The sequence below is a fragment of the Lolium rigidum genome, chromosome 7 (assembly GCF_022539505.1).
Source record: "Lolium rigidum isolate FL_2022 chromosome 7, APGP_CSIRO_Lrig_0.1, whole genome shotgun sequence".
Classification (NCBI taxonomy): domain Eukaryota; kingdom Viridiplantae; phylum Streptophyta; class Magnoliopsida; order Poales; family Poaceae; genus Lolium; species Lolium rigidum.
Window position 1 is genome coordinate 7,496,694 of NC_061514.1, and position 16,507 is coordinate 7,513,200.

General features: G+C 40.8%; 1 protein-coding gene across 4 annotated transcripts in view; it reads left to right on the forward strand.

The window, feature by feature from the left end:
- The window catches only part of LOC124669604, a 93,139-nt gene that overhangs the window by 73,384 nt on the left and 3,248 nt on the right, over positions 1–16,507 (forward strand). The gene's annotated exons all lie outside the window — the stretch shown is intronic.

A 16,507-nucleotide genomic window follows, 5' to 3' on the forward strand; every position in this document is an offset into this window, starting at 1 on the left:
CTTGCAACTTGTAAGATATAATTTTCATAACTCATATGCTTTATTACTACCGTTGACAAAATTGTTTCATGTTTTCAAAATAAAAGCTCTAGCACAAATATAGCAATCGATGCTTTCCTCTTTGAAGGACCATTCTTTTTTACTTTTATGTTGAGTCGGTTCACCTATCTCTCTCCACCTCAAGAAGCAAACACTTGTGTGAACTGTGCATTGATTCCTACATACTTGCATATTGCACTTGTTATATTACTCTATGTTGACAATTATCCATGAGATATACATGTTATAAGTTGAAAGCAACCGCTGAAACTTAATCTTCCTTTGTGTTGCTTCAATACCTTTACTTTGATTTATTGCTTTATGAGTTAACTCTTATGCAAGACTTATTGATGCTTGTCTTGAAGTACTATTCATGAAAAGTCTTTGCTTTATGATTCACTTGTTTACTCATGTCATTACCATTGTTTTGATCGTCGCATTCATTACATATGTTTACAAATAGTATGATCAAGGTTATGATGGCATGTCACTTCGAAATTATCTTTGTTATCGTTTTACCTCGCTCGGGACGAGCGGAACTAAGCTTGGGGATGCTGATACGTCTCCGACGTATCGATAATTTCTTATGTTCCATGCCACATTATTGATGATATCTACATGTTTTATGCACACTTTATGTCATATTCGTGCATTTTCTGGAACTAACCTATTAACAAGATGCCGAAGAGCCGATTCGTTGTTTTCTGCTATTTTTGGTTTCAGAAATCCTAGTAACGAAATATTCTCGAAATTGGACGAAATCAACGCCCAGGGTCCTATTTTGCCACGAAGCTTCCGGAAGACCGAAGAGGAGTCGAAGTGGGGCCACGAGGGGCCGCCACCATAGGGCGGCACGGCCCAGGCCCTGGCCGCGCCGACCTATGGTGTGGGGCCCTCGTGTGGCCCCCCACGTTGCCCTTCCGCCTACTTAAAGCCTCCGTCGCGAAAACCCCAGTACCGAGAACCACGATACGGAAAACCTTCCAGGAGACGCGCCGCCGCGAATCCCATCTCGGGGGATTCGGAGATCTCCTCCGGCACCCTGCCGGAGAGGGGATTCATCTCCCGGAGGACTCTTCACCGCCATGGTCGCCTCCGGAGTGATGAGTGAGTAGTTCACCCCTGGACTATGGGTCCATAGCGATAGCTAGATGGTTGTCTTCTCCTCATTGTGCTTCATTGTTGGATCTTGTGAGCTGCCTAACATGATCAAGATCATCTATCCGTAATGCTATATGTTGTGTTTGTCGGGATCCGATGGATAGAGAATACCATGTTATGTTAATTATCAAGTTATTACCTATGTGTTGTTTATGATCTTGCATGCTCTCCGTTATTAGTAGAGGCTCCGGCCAAGTTTTTGCTCTTAACTCCAAGAGGGAGTATTTATGCTCGATAGTGGGTTCATGCCTCCATTGATACCGGGACGGTGACGTAAAGTTCTAAGGTTGTGTTGTCTTGTTGCCACTAGGGATAAAACATTGATGCTATGTCTAAGGATGTAGTTGTTGATTACATTACGCACCATACTTAATGCAATTGTCTGTTGCTCTGCAACTTAATACTGGAAGGGGTTCGGATGATAACCTGAAGGTGGACTTTTTAGGCATAGATGCAGTTGGATGGCGGTCTATGTACTTTGTCGTAATGCCCAATTAAATCTCACTATATTTATCATGTCATGTATGTGCATTGTTATGCCCTCTCTATTTGTCAATTGCCCGACCGTAATTTGTTCACCCAACATGCTTTTATCTTATGGGAGAGACACCTCTAGTGAACCGTGGACCCCGGTCCATTCTTTTATACTCGAAATACAAATCTGCCGCAATACTTGTTCTTTACTCGTTTTCTTGCAAACAATCATCTTCCACACAATACGGTTAATCCTTTGTTACAGCAAGCCGGTGAGATTGACAACCTCACTCGTTTCGTTGGGGCAAAGTACTTTGGTTGTGTTGTGCAGGTTCCACGTTGGCGCCGGAATCCCTGGTGTTGCGCCGCACTACATCCCGCCGCCATCAACCTTCAACGTGCTTCTTGGCTCCTCCTGGTTCGATAAACCTTGGTTTCTTTCTGAGGGAAAACTTGCTGCTGTGCGCATCATACCTTCCTCTTGGGGTTCCCAACGAACGTGTGAATTACACGCCATCATGTGTGCATGTTTCTTTGTGGATAAACATCTTTGTGATATTGCCCACTTAGAGAAACTTATACACATAAGAGATGATACATCTCCATTTGATATCTTATTTATTTGTTGCGTGTTGATTGGTCATGCTAAGCAATATAATTCATTGAAGACTATGATGATGCTTTTTTGCTTATCCTTGTAATAGTCTTATAATATGCTTTGTCATGTATTTCACATATCATCTTGGTTGAGCCCTTTATTATGGTGCCTCTTACTTGTTGCTCAACTTTTTTTTATCATTGCAAGTGTTCAGCTTAATTTTCTATCTATGATCTATTGCAAATGTTTGTGTTTTAAATGGTAAAGAGGGAGTGAGGATTCCATGTTATGCATATTGTATTCAAATGCAACATTTTAATTTATGCTTGTACCTTGGGGAGCTTCCTCATTTTATTTAAAACACTATTTGTGGTGATCATTAGAGTTTAATTCACTTGGTATCTTTTGTTTTGAATGATATTATGGGAGTGCTGATTCCATGTTTGTGCAATTTATACTCCAATGCATATTGTCTAGTTTTGTGCACAAACCTTGGGTAGCTTCCTCATATTATTTGGAGCAATCTTCTTGATCTCATCATAATATCTATCTTTCTTTTGGTATCTTCCTTCTGGTTCATTTGGTTGCTTGCTTCATTTGTTGAAGCTTCATGACTTTGTTATCTTTTTGCAATATTTGATCCTCTCATAGTGTGATTTCTTCTGAATATTCGTTATTGGATACGTGCATTTGATTCCACTCAAATTATGAGAAATGCACACGATATTGAGGAACTCTCAGTATATTGGCCTTCTAAAATTTTCACCCATTTCGGAAATTGGTGCGAATGGGGGAGAAGTTTGGAGGGTTTAAGGGAATTTGGCTATGTCTTTGCTTTGTGCTTAAGCATATGCCTTTCGTGCATTGCATCTTGTTGTTTTGCGTAGTTCAATATTTAGAGGAAACTCCACTAGGATTTGAATGCCAATATATGCAATGAAAGTCAAGTTCACACATGCATATATTATGGGGAAGTTTGCTCTATGTATATAACTTGTTTGTTACTGAAATTCCTTATATAAACTCTCTCAAAGAGATTGTCATCAATTACCAAAATGGGGGAGATTGAAAGTGCATGGAGCCCCCATGTGTGGATTTTGTAATTGATGACAATCCCTATGGACTAATGTGTGCATTGAGTTATATTTGTAGGAGTGGTCCATAGGAAATTCTTGAACCATATGTTGGCTTCAAGGTAGCAATAAGAATAAATTTATGAAGAATATCAAGTGTCAAGTATGTCTTGAAGATGAAGATGAAGTAAGCCCTCAAAGTTAACTTCAAGACATCAACATGATGAAGAATGAAGAAATGAAGCGCAAGTTCAAGATGAGCCAACTCGAAGAGATCATATGCTTGAAGCTTGTCATCCATATGATGATCATGGATATGTGAAGATGCACCGAAGATCCCATAGTGGAGTATGGGGGAGTAATTCGCATGACTTCATCAAGCAAGCACAATCAAGACAGGTGTTCCATCTTGTTGCGGTCAAGACCGTCATCACCGAGCTCAAGTGGAATGCGCAAGATTAAGGTTTGCCCTTGATAGGGTTTCTTTCTCACCGGTCTCATAGTGTAGTTGGAGACCGGTTTATAGTTTAGTTGACGTACTATCAGGAGGGCTCTCGAGTGAGTAACTCGATCGTATCGGTCGGAGATAGCTCAAACCTTTGCATCTTTGCATCATCTTTCTTGGTTGTTATTTAGATCTTATCCATGTGGTGTTTTAGAGCTTGTGCTTATTCTCATGACAAGCTCTAAATCATCGAGAATGGTTTTGGCACGGGCAACTTGTTGCATTTTCAAGGTTGGAGGTTTTACTGGTATGTTTTTTTAGATAAGTCAAACCTTTCATCATTTATTTCTATCTAACTTACTGGACTATTATGGTTCCCTGCATGATCTTGTAGAGCTTGTTACTAGCTTCAAAACGAGCCCAAGATCATCAAAATTGGAGTCTAGATGCTCAAGTTATGGTCATTCTCGTTTTGTTGTTTCCGCAGTTTTCGAAGGGGTGGAAATTCCGGCCCGGATTACAAAATTTCCGGCCAAATATCTGGCCCCCTTACTGTGAGCAGTTCCCTTAAGTCCTTAGCCGTTTTTCGAAGCCCATGGGCGGAAATTCCGGCCCGGGGCGGAAATTCCGGCCTGCGAGGTCCCAAATGGCCATATTCCATTGGGAGGGGGTATATAAGACCCCCTTCTTCCTCCTTGGTTTGGTTGTTTCTTCTGCTCTCTCTCTACTCCATTGTTGCCCTTGAGAAGCTTCCTCTCCCTTGAATCCCTCCAAGATTCTTGCACCTATTTGAGGGAAAAGAGAAAGGAGATCTAGATCAACATCTTGACCAATCAAATCCCTCTCTTTGTGAGGGGAATCCACTAGATCTAGATCTTTGAGAAATTTGGTGTCCCTCCTCTTATTTGTTCTTCCTCTCTTATTCCCTCAATAGCTATTGTAGCTTTGTTGGAATTTGAGAGAGAAGGACTTGAGCATCTTAGTGGTGTTCTTGCCATTGCATTTGGTGCATCGGTTTGAGTTCTCCACGGTGATTCGTGGTGATGAAAGCAAGAAGGTTGTTACTCTTGAGTTCTTGGAACCCTAGACGGATTCTAGGCCTTTGTGGTGAGTTGTTGGGATCCTCCAATTAAGTTGTGGATGTGTGCCCTAACCTTTGTGTAAGTCCCGGTTTCCGCCTCGAAGGTAATCCCTTAGTGGAATCGTGACCTAGGCCTTTGTGGCGAGGGTCACCGGAGAAAAAGGTGAGGCGCCTTCGTGGCGCTCGGTGTGTGCTGTGACTACCGCATCTTGGGGTGAGGCCTTTGTGGCATTGGTGTGCATCGAGCAACCACACCTCAAGGTGAGGCCATTTGTGGCGTTCGGGAGCACTAAGCCACCGCACCTCTCCAACGGAGATTAGCACTCGCAAGAGTGTGAACTTCGGGATAAATAATCATCTCCGCGTGCCTCGATTATTTCTATACCCGAGCTCTTTACTTATGCACTTTACTTTGTGATACCATCATGCTTGAAGTTATGTATCTTGCTATCACATAGTTTCTTCTATTGCTTAGCATAACTTGTTGGTGCACATAGGTGAACCATAGTATATAGGTTTTGGGATTGACAAAGTAAACCCTAGTTTTATTCCGGATTTGTTAAGCCCATCTCGTAAAAGTTTTAAACCGCCTATTCACCCCCCTCTAGTCGACATCCGTGTCCTTTCACTCGGGGGATAACTACTCACTCCTCATCATAGGAGTCATTATTGGCAATGAAGATGGCAGTGGATTCGATGGAGATGGCTCCGGGGGCAATTCCCCGTCTCGGCAGGGTGCCGGAATAGAGGCTTCTGTCCCCCGTGATCTTGTCTGCGACAGCGGAGGAGATACGGAACTTTTCTGGGATGGAGGCCGATTTATTTAGGGTTTTCGCTTCGGGAGGCATTTATAGGCGGAGGAGATAGGTCGGTGGGGTGCCGGGGTGGCCCACACCACCCCTAGGCGCGGGCCAGGCTAGGCCACGCCTAGGTGTGGTTTGCCGCCCTGCTGCACCTCTTCGACCCCCCTTCGGACTTCGTCTTCTTTACAGTAAAATAGGCACTTTAGCTTTTGTTTCGTCCAATGCCAAGAATATGTCCTGAACAAATTTTCTGAGACCAAAAATAGCAAAAAAAACAGGGAACTGACACTGTGGCATCTTGTCAATAGGTTAGTGCAGGAAAATGTATAAAAGTGGAACAAAGTGTAAGTAAAACATAGTGGAATTGGTGTAAAACAAGCATGGAGCATAAAAAATTATAGATACATTTGCGACGTATCAAGGATCCCCAAGCTTAATTCCTGCTCGTCCTCGAGTAGGTAAGTGATAACAAAAATAATTTTTGAGGTGACATGCAACTATCACAATCTTTATCAAGCTTTTGTAAAGTGTTGTGAGCTGGAATCAAAGCAGTATAAACATAGGCATGATAGATATAATTCTAACAATAGAACTTAGCAACTATGTTATAACATGAAAAGTAACTCAAACAAAGGATCATGAATAATTATGCAATGAAAGCAATTATTTGTTTATGAGCATAGAGAAAACATAGCAAAGTGGTATTCAGCTTGTCCTTTATGGAATAGCAAAACATAAATAGTAGGACACCATTAAAGTTCAGAGGGTGACTAGATACAAGTAATTTAAGAACAAGCAATAGCATAATCATGAATCAATCAATAAGTCTTGGGACTATTTACATTATACTCAGAATGACAACTATGCTCTCTTAATCAGTGCATAAAGCAGGAAGAGGAAGACTCAACATAAAAGTAAAAGAAAGGTCCTTCGAGGAAGGAAGTAAGGATTAACAATTTTTATAAAGCTTTCAAAAAGGTATGGTACTTATTATCTTTAAGCTCTCATTTCCCCTATCATAGGCATCTTGAATGGTTAAAGTTAATGTGAGTGCAAAAATGAGTCGTATGCTTGGAAAATCATAAGTTGAAAATCCCATGCCCCTTGAATACGATTACCTACACCTCATCCTACTCAACTTAGGTCCCAAATAAGTTCTTGTCATTGTAATTATACATGTATTATAAAGAACGCAGTATGGGTACCTCTTGCTCCATGATATGGAAATACTCTTTCATATAATAGATAATGAGCATCTCAGTAATCCTTTTATTTGCTATGGGTATAGCTTTTTATTGAAGATGCTTCACGGAATGCTCACTATGGAATGGTGTAAACTTCCACCATGAATGATGCATGACTTAGGTTAGCGGCCCAGCGTTCCTCTAACACATATACAAACTCCATGGACTTACAAGTTCCCATTTTATTTTGCATCGATAGGCATCCATAAACAAAAGATCATGACATCAACTAAATAACAATAAGTGCAATGTTTAAAGCGTGCCCCATTAAAGCATGGTTGTGCTAACTCCAAACTTAAAACTTGTAAGCATATAATCTACATAAGATAGTCACAATGGTTCAAGTTTATTCAGTGCAAGAAAGTAAATGTGCCATCAAGTTCCTGAGAGCTTTAGTGACTATTTTCTCATAATCAATTCGAAAGATATATATAAACATGATAAAAATACTTGGTATAGCAATAATGCTAATATGTAGATATGGTGGACACAAATGGCAAACTTTGGTTATTAGTGGTTGGATGCACGAGTATAGCGCTCATACTCAGTACAGGCGAAGGCTAGCAATAGACTAGGAGCGACCAACTAAGAGAGCAATAATGGCCATAATCATGCATATCGACAAAACAATATTAATCAAAGCATAAAGTGATATCACAAGTAAAAAAACTAAATGATGATGGAGGCTTTAGTTGACTGGTTGGTATTCATAACATGGTGTAAGCATGTGCCAAGTCAACCCAATAAAGCATCAAAGGAGAATATCACAATATTATGCTTCTACGATAGAAACAACACATGATTCTTTCACTGGCACATTAAGGACTCTCATATATTTGAGACAAGTCATGATGAAATAATAGATACTAAGAATATCATAAAAATAACATCCAACACGACATGCCGAAGTCTATGCCACAGTCTAGACAAGCTTCTTTTTTGCATCACTATTAGCATGAAACTTTTTACTCGTCTCCAACACCAATCAATTTATTTGAAACAAATCTCATAGATAAAAATATCAATATGGACTAGAGAGATAATCTTACATGAATAAATAAAATTAACGAGATCTGAACAAAATAAGAATGGAAAACCAAGAGATAAACGCAGTACTAGCAAACTAGAACACCCGTAGAACAATAAGAGTGAAAACTAGAGTGCTCTATGCGATGAAATGGAGCGTGTCTCTCTCCCACACAAGAATGCTAGAATCCAAATATATGCTACATCAAACAAAACAAAACAAAACAAAAAATAAAAATAAATACGCTCCAAGAACAACACATAGCATATGAAGCAATAACAATATAGCGTATAGAAAGATGACCTGATATTTTGTTGATGAAGAAGGGGATGTCTTAGGCATCCCCATGATTTGATGCTTGTACCTCTTGAATATTTCTTGGGGTGGAAGGGGAATCCCCAAGATTGAGTTTTTGTCCATTATTCATCTCATTACATCATTCTTCTCTCCCTACACTTGAAAACTTCCTTCATACAAAACTTCACATAATTCTTTATTAGCAACATTAGTGCAATTAAATAACAAATCCACGTGGGTTCAGTTCTAACATATATTAAACATCCATTAAAACATTAGCTATTGTAGCAACTTCTTCAAAAAGCTCTTTCTCTAAAAAAAACTCAAAAAGAAAGAGAATAAGAGGCAAATGCAAATGGGGCAGAAATCTATCAAAACAGAACAGTAGGTAAAGATCGATTTTTTAGAAAATCCTCTGTTTCTCAAATAGAAAAGTGCAAAACGAATGAAAGTTAGATATAAACCCGTGGCATATGATCAAAAATTGGCAGATCAAAATTACGCATTGCCTAGGAGTGCGAATGTTTATGGTAACATCACATAATCTGTTTCTGGACAGAAACTTCCCCAAATCTTAATTTCTTCCTATTAGAGGCTACTCTTGGCACAAAAACAAAATAAAAATGATAAGGAGAGGTTGTTACAGAGGCAAGAACTTCCAAGACTCAACAAATAAAATAAAAATTAGAGAAAATAAACATGGATTGTCTCTCATAAGCGCTTCTCTTTAACACCTTTCAACCAGACTCAGTAGTTTGAAACGATGCTCACATAAAAAATATGAATTTGAAGTAAAAGAGAGCATAAAGAAGGAAATATAAAGCAAATTTAAGTCTGCCCCACTTACTATGAAAAATAATCTTGTATAAACAAGTCATGGGAGCACAAAGCAACAAGCATAGGAAAGCAAAACAAGTGCAACTTCAAAATTTTCAACATAAAGAGGTGAAGCTTAATATTATTGAGATACATAGAACAATGTTTCCCTCTATCATATTGAATATCATAAATAAAATTAATAATACCACTATCACATAAAACATTTTTATCATGAGCCACATGCATAAAATAGTTATTACTCCACACATAAGCATAGTCATTCTTATTAATTGTAGTGGGAGAAAATTCAACAAAATAGCTATTATTATTATTCTCATCACCATAATCATCAAAGGCATATTGTAATCATAATTAATTTTCTCCTCAATAGTAGGCAGACTGAAAATAACATAATCATCATATATTGGAGGCATAGTATCATCAAAGTAAATTTCCTCCTCCGTCAAGCTTAGACTTTTCCATAGGATTAGCAATAATGGTGTTCAAAGAATTAATACTAACAACATTGCTATTAGCATACAAATAAAGTTCCATAGGTTTTTTTAATTTTCTCTTCAAACACCTCATGTCCTAACTCAAGATAAATACCATAAATATCTCTAACTTTGTTGTTGTTTTCCATTAAACCTAACTAGTGAAAATAAAAACAAGAAACGAAAAGATGTAATTGCAGAATCTAAAGGAAATAACTTCGAGCACTCACCAGCAACTAGAAAACTTAGCAGCCAGAGGATGCGAGTACCTTTTACCTTACCTTCCCGGCAACGGCGCTAGAAAAGAGCTTGATGTCTACGCACGCTTATATTCTTGTAGACAGTGTTGCGCCTCCAAGTGTAGAGGTTTGTAGAACAGAAGCAAGTTTCCCTTAAGTGGATCACCCAAAGTTTATCGAACTCAGGGAGGTAGAGGTCAAAGATATCCCTCTCAATCAACCCTGCAATTATGATCAAGAAGTCTCTTGTGTGCCCAACACACCCAATACACTTGTCAGGTGTATAGGTCCACTACTTCAGCGAAGAGATAGTGAAATACAAATAATATGGATGATTGTAAGTAGTAACTGCAATCTGAAACAAAGAGGGCAGCAAGCAAACATGTAGCAGAACTGGTTGTAAACGGTGTTTCAATGCTTAGAAACAAGTCCTAGGGATCTTACTTTCACTAGTGGACACTCTCAACAATGATATCATAATTGAATACATAGGTATTATCTCTTAACTACGCTACTCTGAACCATTCTCCGATTTGATAATAAACACAAATTCACTGTGTAGGGCTGCATAAGCACTCCTTAAAGTTCGTGTTCCCAATCTATGTACACCCCACGTTGTCACTTTGAGCAACAAAGATGGTACTAACTAGACACCACAATTCGAATGTATTTCTATAAATTAAGCTTAAAAAATAAACATTGTGTGCACACTATCACCTTCACACCGTTGGACAAGATGTCCCCAGATATCACATAATAAAACCATTTGAGTAGCACACAATAGTTGGAGAATAACATCTACATACGCAACAAGATTAAAAAGCTCACGATCACATAAAGATCATATCATGGGAGATAGAGATAGACCACATTGCTACCGGTAAAGCCCTCATCCTCGGGTGAGAACTACTCACTCCTCATCGTAGGAGTCAGCAATGGAGATGAAGATGGTGGTGGAGTGGATGAAGATGGCTTCGGGGGCAATTCCCCATCCCGGCAGGGTGCCGGAATAGAGACTTCTATCCCCCGGGATCTTGTCTGCGACGGTGGCGGAGCTACGGAACTTTTCTGGGACGGAGGATGAGTTATTTAGGGCTTTCGCTTCGGGAGGCATTTATAGGTGGAGGAGATAGGTCGGTGGGGTGCCGAGGTGGCCCACACCACCCCTAGGCGCGGCCCAGGCTAGTCAGCGCCTAAGTGTGGTCTGGCCGCCCTGCTGCACCTCTTTGACCCCCTTCGGACTTCGTCTTCGTTACGGTAGAAATAGGCACTTCGGCTTTTGTTTCGTCAAATTCTAAGAATATGTCCTGTACAGCTTTTCTGAGACCAAAAATAGCAGAAAACAAGGAACTGGCAGTGTGGCATCTTTTCAATAGGTTAGTGCCGGAAAATGTATAAAGGTGCAACAAAATGTAAGTAAAACATAGTAGAATTGGTGTAAAATAAGCATGGAGCATCAACAATTATAGATAGTTTTGCAATGTATCAACTACTCACGCATCACTTCGGAGGCGGGCATGCCGATGTAGAGGCCTCCGGTGATGATCTCCCCCTCCGGCAGGGTGCTGGGAAGAGCTTCAGAACCCTCCCGAGATGGATTCCGCAATGGCGGACGCGACGGAACTTTTCGTGGATGGAGTCTCGGGTATTCTGGGTTTTCCCGAGATCATGAATAAATAGGCGGAAGGGCGAGGTCGGTGGAGGCCAGGGTGGCCCACACCTGACCTAGGCATGGCCAAGGCCTGGGCCGCGCCTAGGGGTGGTTTGGCCCCCAGTGGCTCCTCTTCGATTCTTCGGACTTCGTCTTCGTTGCGGTAAAATATTGACTTCGGCTTTTGTTTCGTCCAATTCCGAGAATATTTCCTGTACAACTTTTCTGAAACAAAAAACAACAGAAAACATGGAACTAGCATGGTGGCATCTTGTCAATAGGTTAGTGCCGGAAAATGTATAAAAATGCAATGAAGTATAAGCAAAACATAGTAGAATTGGTGCAAAACAAGCATGGAGCATCAAAAATTATAGATACGTTTGAGACGTATCACTGATCAAAGATTGTTTGTTGTGGACTTTTACGCACCACTCGGCATAGTAAAGGTAAGTTCCGTTTGCCTCATGTCGGAAGGCACACAGGCTTTACCCGGTGTTTTTATCAGGCACATGACAAAGTGTAGGTGCGCTAGGGTGCTGCCACTTCGCGCTATTCGTTGCCAAGTGCCAGGAGGGGTAGGAGTCGGCACAGTCGGCCTAGTGCCTTGGATTTGGACTACTCGGCACTCGACTGAGTTGGCCTCTTCACCGAGTGTCGTTGACCTGGACAATCAGCATAGTTGGTCTCTTTGCTAAGTGCCATGGGCCTGAACTACTCGGCACTAGATCTATGCCTACTCGAATGTGCTGGGCTTTGCCAAGTGCTATCACTTGAACTACTCGACATACTGGTCTTTGTCGAGTGTCTCAGGGAAAAGCACTTCGCAAAGAACCCCTATATTCCCCTTTTCCTGTATTTTTTTTACTAAAACCCGCATTTCAAAACAGATATATTAATGGATGTATTTCCCGGTACACATAATTTAATTCAGCAAAAGCAAAACATGAAGTTGTAGCTCAGCATCGGCATAGGCATCAATACATCCAAGTCCATATCAACATAGATACACAAACATTAGTACACAAGTTACAAAGTTCACAAAAACAGTTCTAGTTGACAAGTTTAACAACAAATGCATGTGGTACACGCACTTTGCCAGCAACTCCACATCATTATAGGAGTCCATGATGTAGTCCTACAAATTATAAAGAAGAGAAGCATAATGTTTACTTCTAGATAGTTGAACAAAAAATTAACAACTATAATTGACTCATGGTTCTCACATGTTAACATAATAAACACACTAGAGAGTAGTTTGGTTATACTAATTGAAACTTGGTATCTATGGGCCAATATGATGAAATATAGTACTAGAAGGATCAGAGCATGAGAACTCACATAGTTGCTGGTGACTGGGTTCCTGCGAACAATAATAGGGTTGTTGCAGTACTTGTAGTAGCAAATATTATTTATATAAGTTTGTCCCTGAGAAGCTTTGTAAAATGGCTATAAACACAATCCCGCAACTGCGTTGTCAGGTGCATCCACGTTCGCACCTAAACCGTGGTTTGGCAATAGACTATACTATAAGTTGCTAAAATGAAAAATATTTAAGAGTTTGAAGTAACTAAAAGAAAGTAAATATTAAATGTAAACTAAAGCTAGAGAGTGTTGATGGAGTGTGTTTGTGATATGGCTGTGGGGTTCTCAAGGAGTGTAGGTTCCACCACTAGTATTGTCATTACTTATGATTGGAATGAACTATATCTTTGCTATGATATGTATGAGTCCCTCCTTATCCCCTCTTCCATGTGTTAAAGTGCCGATACGGTAATGTCACTTCTCGTCGTACACTTTACCACACTTCAAAGGTAGTTCCCTCTCGAGACCATAAGGCAAAAATTACATTGTGCACAACATATAATATCAAGAGAGAGAACTAACACACATTCATAGATCAAAGATATAAGTCATCTTTATTTCAGATCATAATATCACTAGGGTTTCTCCATATCTCCCCAAGAACAAAGGAACTACTCATACATGAAGGGAATCAACATCATGACAATATGAATATGAAGGTACAATTGCATACAAGTGTAAATCCTAATAGAGTTCGGATCACAACCAAGTAGATAAAGGGGATGGGAGATGTAGTCGTTGATGATGATGATGATGGAGATTGATGTGTTGCCCTTCAAGATCCTAGTCTCCTCCTCCTCTTCTGTGTTGGTGGAGATGGTGATGGAGGCAGCGGTTGTGGAGACGGCGGCAACGGTGGTAGAGCAGCAGGGATCCGCCCCTAGGGCGTGGATGAATGTTGCTCTCCCTTGTCTCCTCCCCTCCTCATATAGGTGTTGGAGGTCGGTTTCGCGAAGCGACGGAGCTGGGAGCCGAATATGCCCATTGGACATTCACAAATGTTGTTCCGTTTGACGAAACAGAGCCATCAGAGGCCCGTACGACCGTACAATACATGTGGGCTCTTCCCATACCGATGGTTGTTATTCTTACTGGACTTTCGTATATTGGCCGACATTCCTTCATATGAACTCTGATTGAGGTGTTCTTCGACTTGTTGAACTCGTATGGATGAGGGCTACAACACCATGGCCTTAGATATTAAATATAAGATATTGGGAAAATATCACTTTCCCACACCTCATATGGTTAAGTTTGGTGCTTGTAACTCCCATATTGTACCCTCTTGGTTCTTTTGCCTCTCTTTCTCGATGATCGTCCATAACACCTAAATACATGTAAAAGTCAAGGAAAACATAATAAAACCCTACTAAAACTAGTAAATTTGCAAAGCTCTTATGGAATTGAACAAGAACTCGTAAGTACGCAAAGTAGACATATTTGTATCTAGCTAGATAATGAAATGAGTGACAATATGAGTAAAAGTAAACTTAAAAACCTCAGTAAAATAATTCAAAATTTCTAGCTATCAGTTGCCCCCTGAGGTAGTGAAGGTTAGGATTGGTCGGCAGAGGCATGATTGTACTACTAGCTGGAGTCATAGGGCATGCATCCGCCTGATGTAACAGGTTGTGGGAACCAACCAATGGGATCCCCTGCAAGCATGGTAGAAGCGAACCTTGTGAAGTCGCTTGCTGATGCACGTAAAATGCATACATGAATTTTGTCCTTCATCATATTGAATTCCCACATATTTGCAACATATATGATGATGATAATATCATGTTTTACATTGATTTATGGGGATTTACCAATGATGCCCTTTATTTGATTTATAACACTACAGAACAAGAAAACCCTGTTTTGTGTATTTTCACTTTCAGAGACCTACACAGAGTCAAATTGACCTGGGATTTTGGAGCGTCACTTTTTCATCGGGAGAAGCACCCTAGAACTTTGGAGAAGGCCTGGATGGGCCCAAGGCCCAAAAGAGTGTAGGTGGTGCGCCCAAATATGTAGGGCGCGCCACCCACCATCGTTCAGCTGTCGATCGCCCAATCGCCTCGATTCTTACGCCAACCGACGTATTTTGCCCGAAAACCCACTATATATATGGCCACAAAGAGTTCTCAGGAGGAGAGCGCCGTACAAACACAGAAACACGAAAACGGAGGTTGCTGCAGAGAAGATTGGAGGGAGAAACTCCACCAGGATTGATACGTTGCAAACGTATCTATAATTTTTGATGCTCCAAGCTTGTTTTACACCAATTCTACTATGATTTACATAAACTTCGTTACACTTTTATACATTTTCCGGCACTAACCTATTGACAACTATTTTCTGCTGTTTTTGGTTTCAGAAAAGTTGCACAGGAAACATTCTCGGAATTGGACAGGAGAAAAGCCGAAGTCAGTATTTCTCCGTAATGAAGATAGAGACCGAAGGGGGGACAAAGAAGCGCCAGGGGGCAGCGAGGCCAACCCTAGGCGCAGCACAGGCCCTGGCCGCGCCTAGTGGTGGTGTGGGCCCCCCAGGACTCCACCAACCTCGCCCTTCCGCCTATTTATTCACGATCTCAGGAAAACCCCAGACACCCGAGTCTCCATCCACAAAAAGTTTTGTCGTGGCCGCCATCGTAGAACCCATCTCGGGAGAGTTTTGAAGTTCTTCTCGGCACCCTCCGGAGGAGGAAATCATCGCCGGAGGATCTACATCACCATGCCCGCCTCTGAAGTGATGCGTGCGTAGTTCATCCCTGGACTATGGGTCCATAGCACTAGCTAGATGGTTGTCTTCTCCAATTTTTGCCTCATGTTTAGATCTTGTGAGCTTCCCTACATGATCAAGATCATCTTTATGTAATGCTACATGTTGTGTTTGCTAGGATCCGATGAATATTGAATACTATGTTGAGGTTGATTATATATTCATGTCATATGTTATTTGTGATCTTGCATGCTCTCCATTGCTATTAGATGCTCTGGCCAAGTAGATACTTGTGACTCCAAGAGGGAGTATTTATGCTCTATAGTGGGTTCATGCCTCTAATTTTCTGGAAGCGTGACAATAACTTCTAAGATTGTAGATGTGTTGTTGCTACTAGGGAGAAAACAACTATGCTTTATCCGAGGGTAATTATATTGTTTAGATTACACACAATGCTTAATGCAATTATCTGTTGCTTGCAACTTAATAATGAAAGGGGTGCGGACGCTAACAGGAAGATGGATTTTTTTGTCATAGACGCAATTGGATTATAGTCTATGTATCATGTTGTGATGCTGATGTCTACGGGAGCTTCTATTCTTGTAGACAGTGTTGGGCCTCCAAGAGCAGAGGTTTGTAGAACAGCAGCAAGTTTCCCTTAAGTGGATCACCCAAGGTTTATCGATCTCAGGGAGGAAGAGGTCAAAGATATCCCTCTCAAGCAACCCTGCAACCACAAAGCAAGAAGCCTCTTGTGTCCCCAACACACCTAATACACTTGTCAGATGTATAGGTGCACTAGTTCGGCGAAGAGATAGTGAAATACAAGTAGTATGGATGTATATGAGTGGTAATAGCAATCTGAATAAAATATGGCAGCGAGTAAACATGCAACGGTAACAGGTAAATAAACGGAGATTCGATGTTTGGAAACAAGGCCTAGGGATCATACTTTCACTAGTGGACACTCTCAACATTGATCGCATAATAA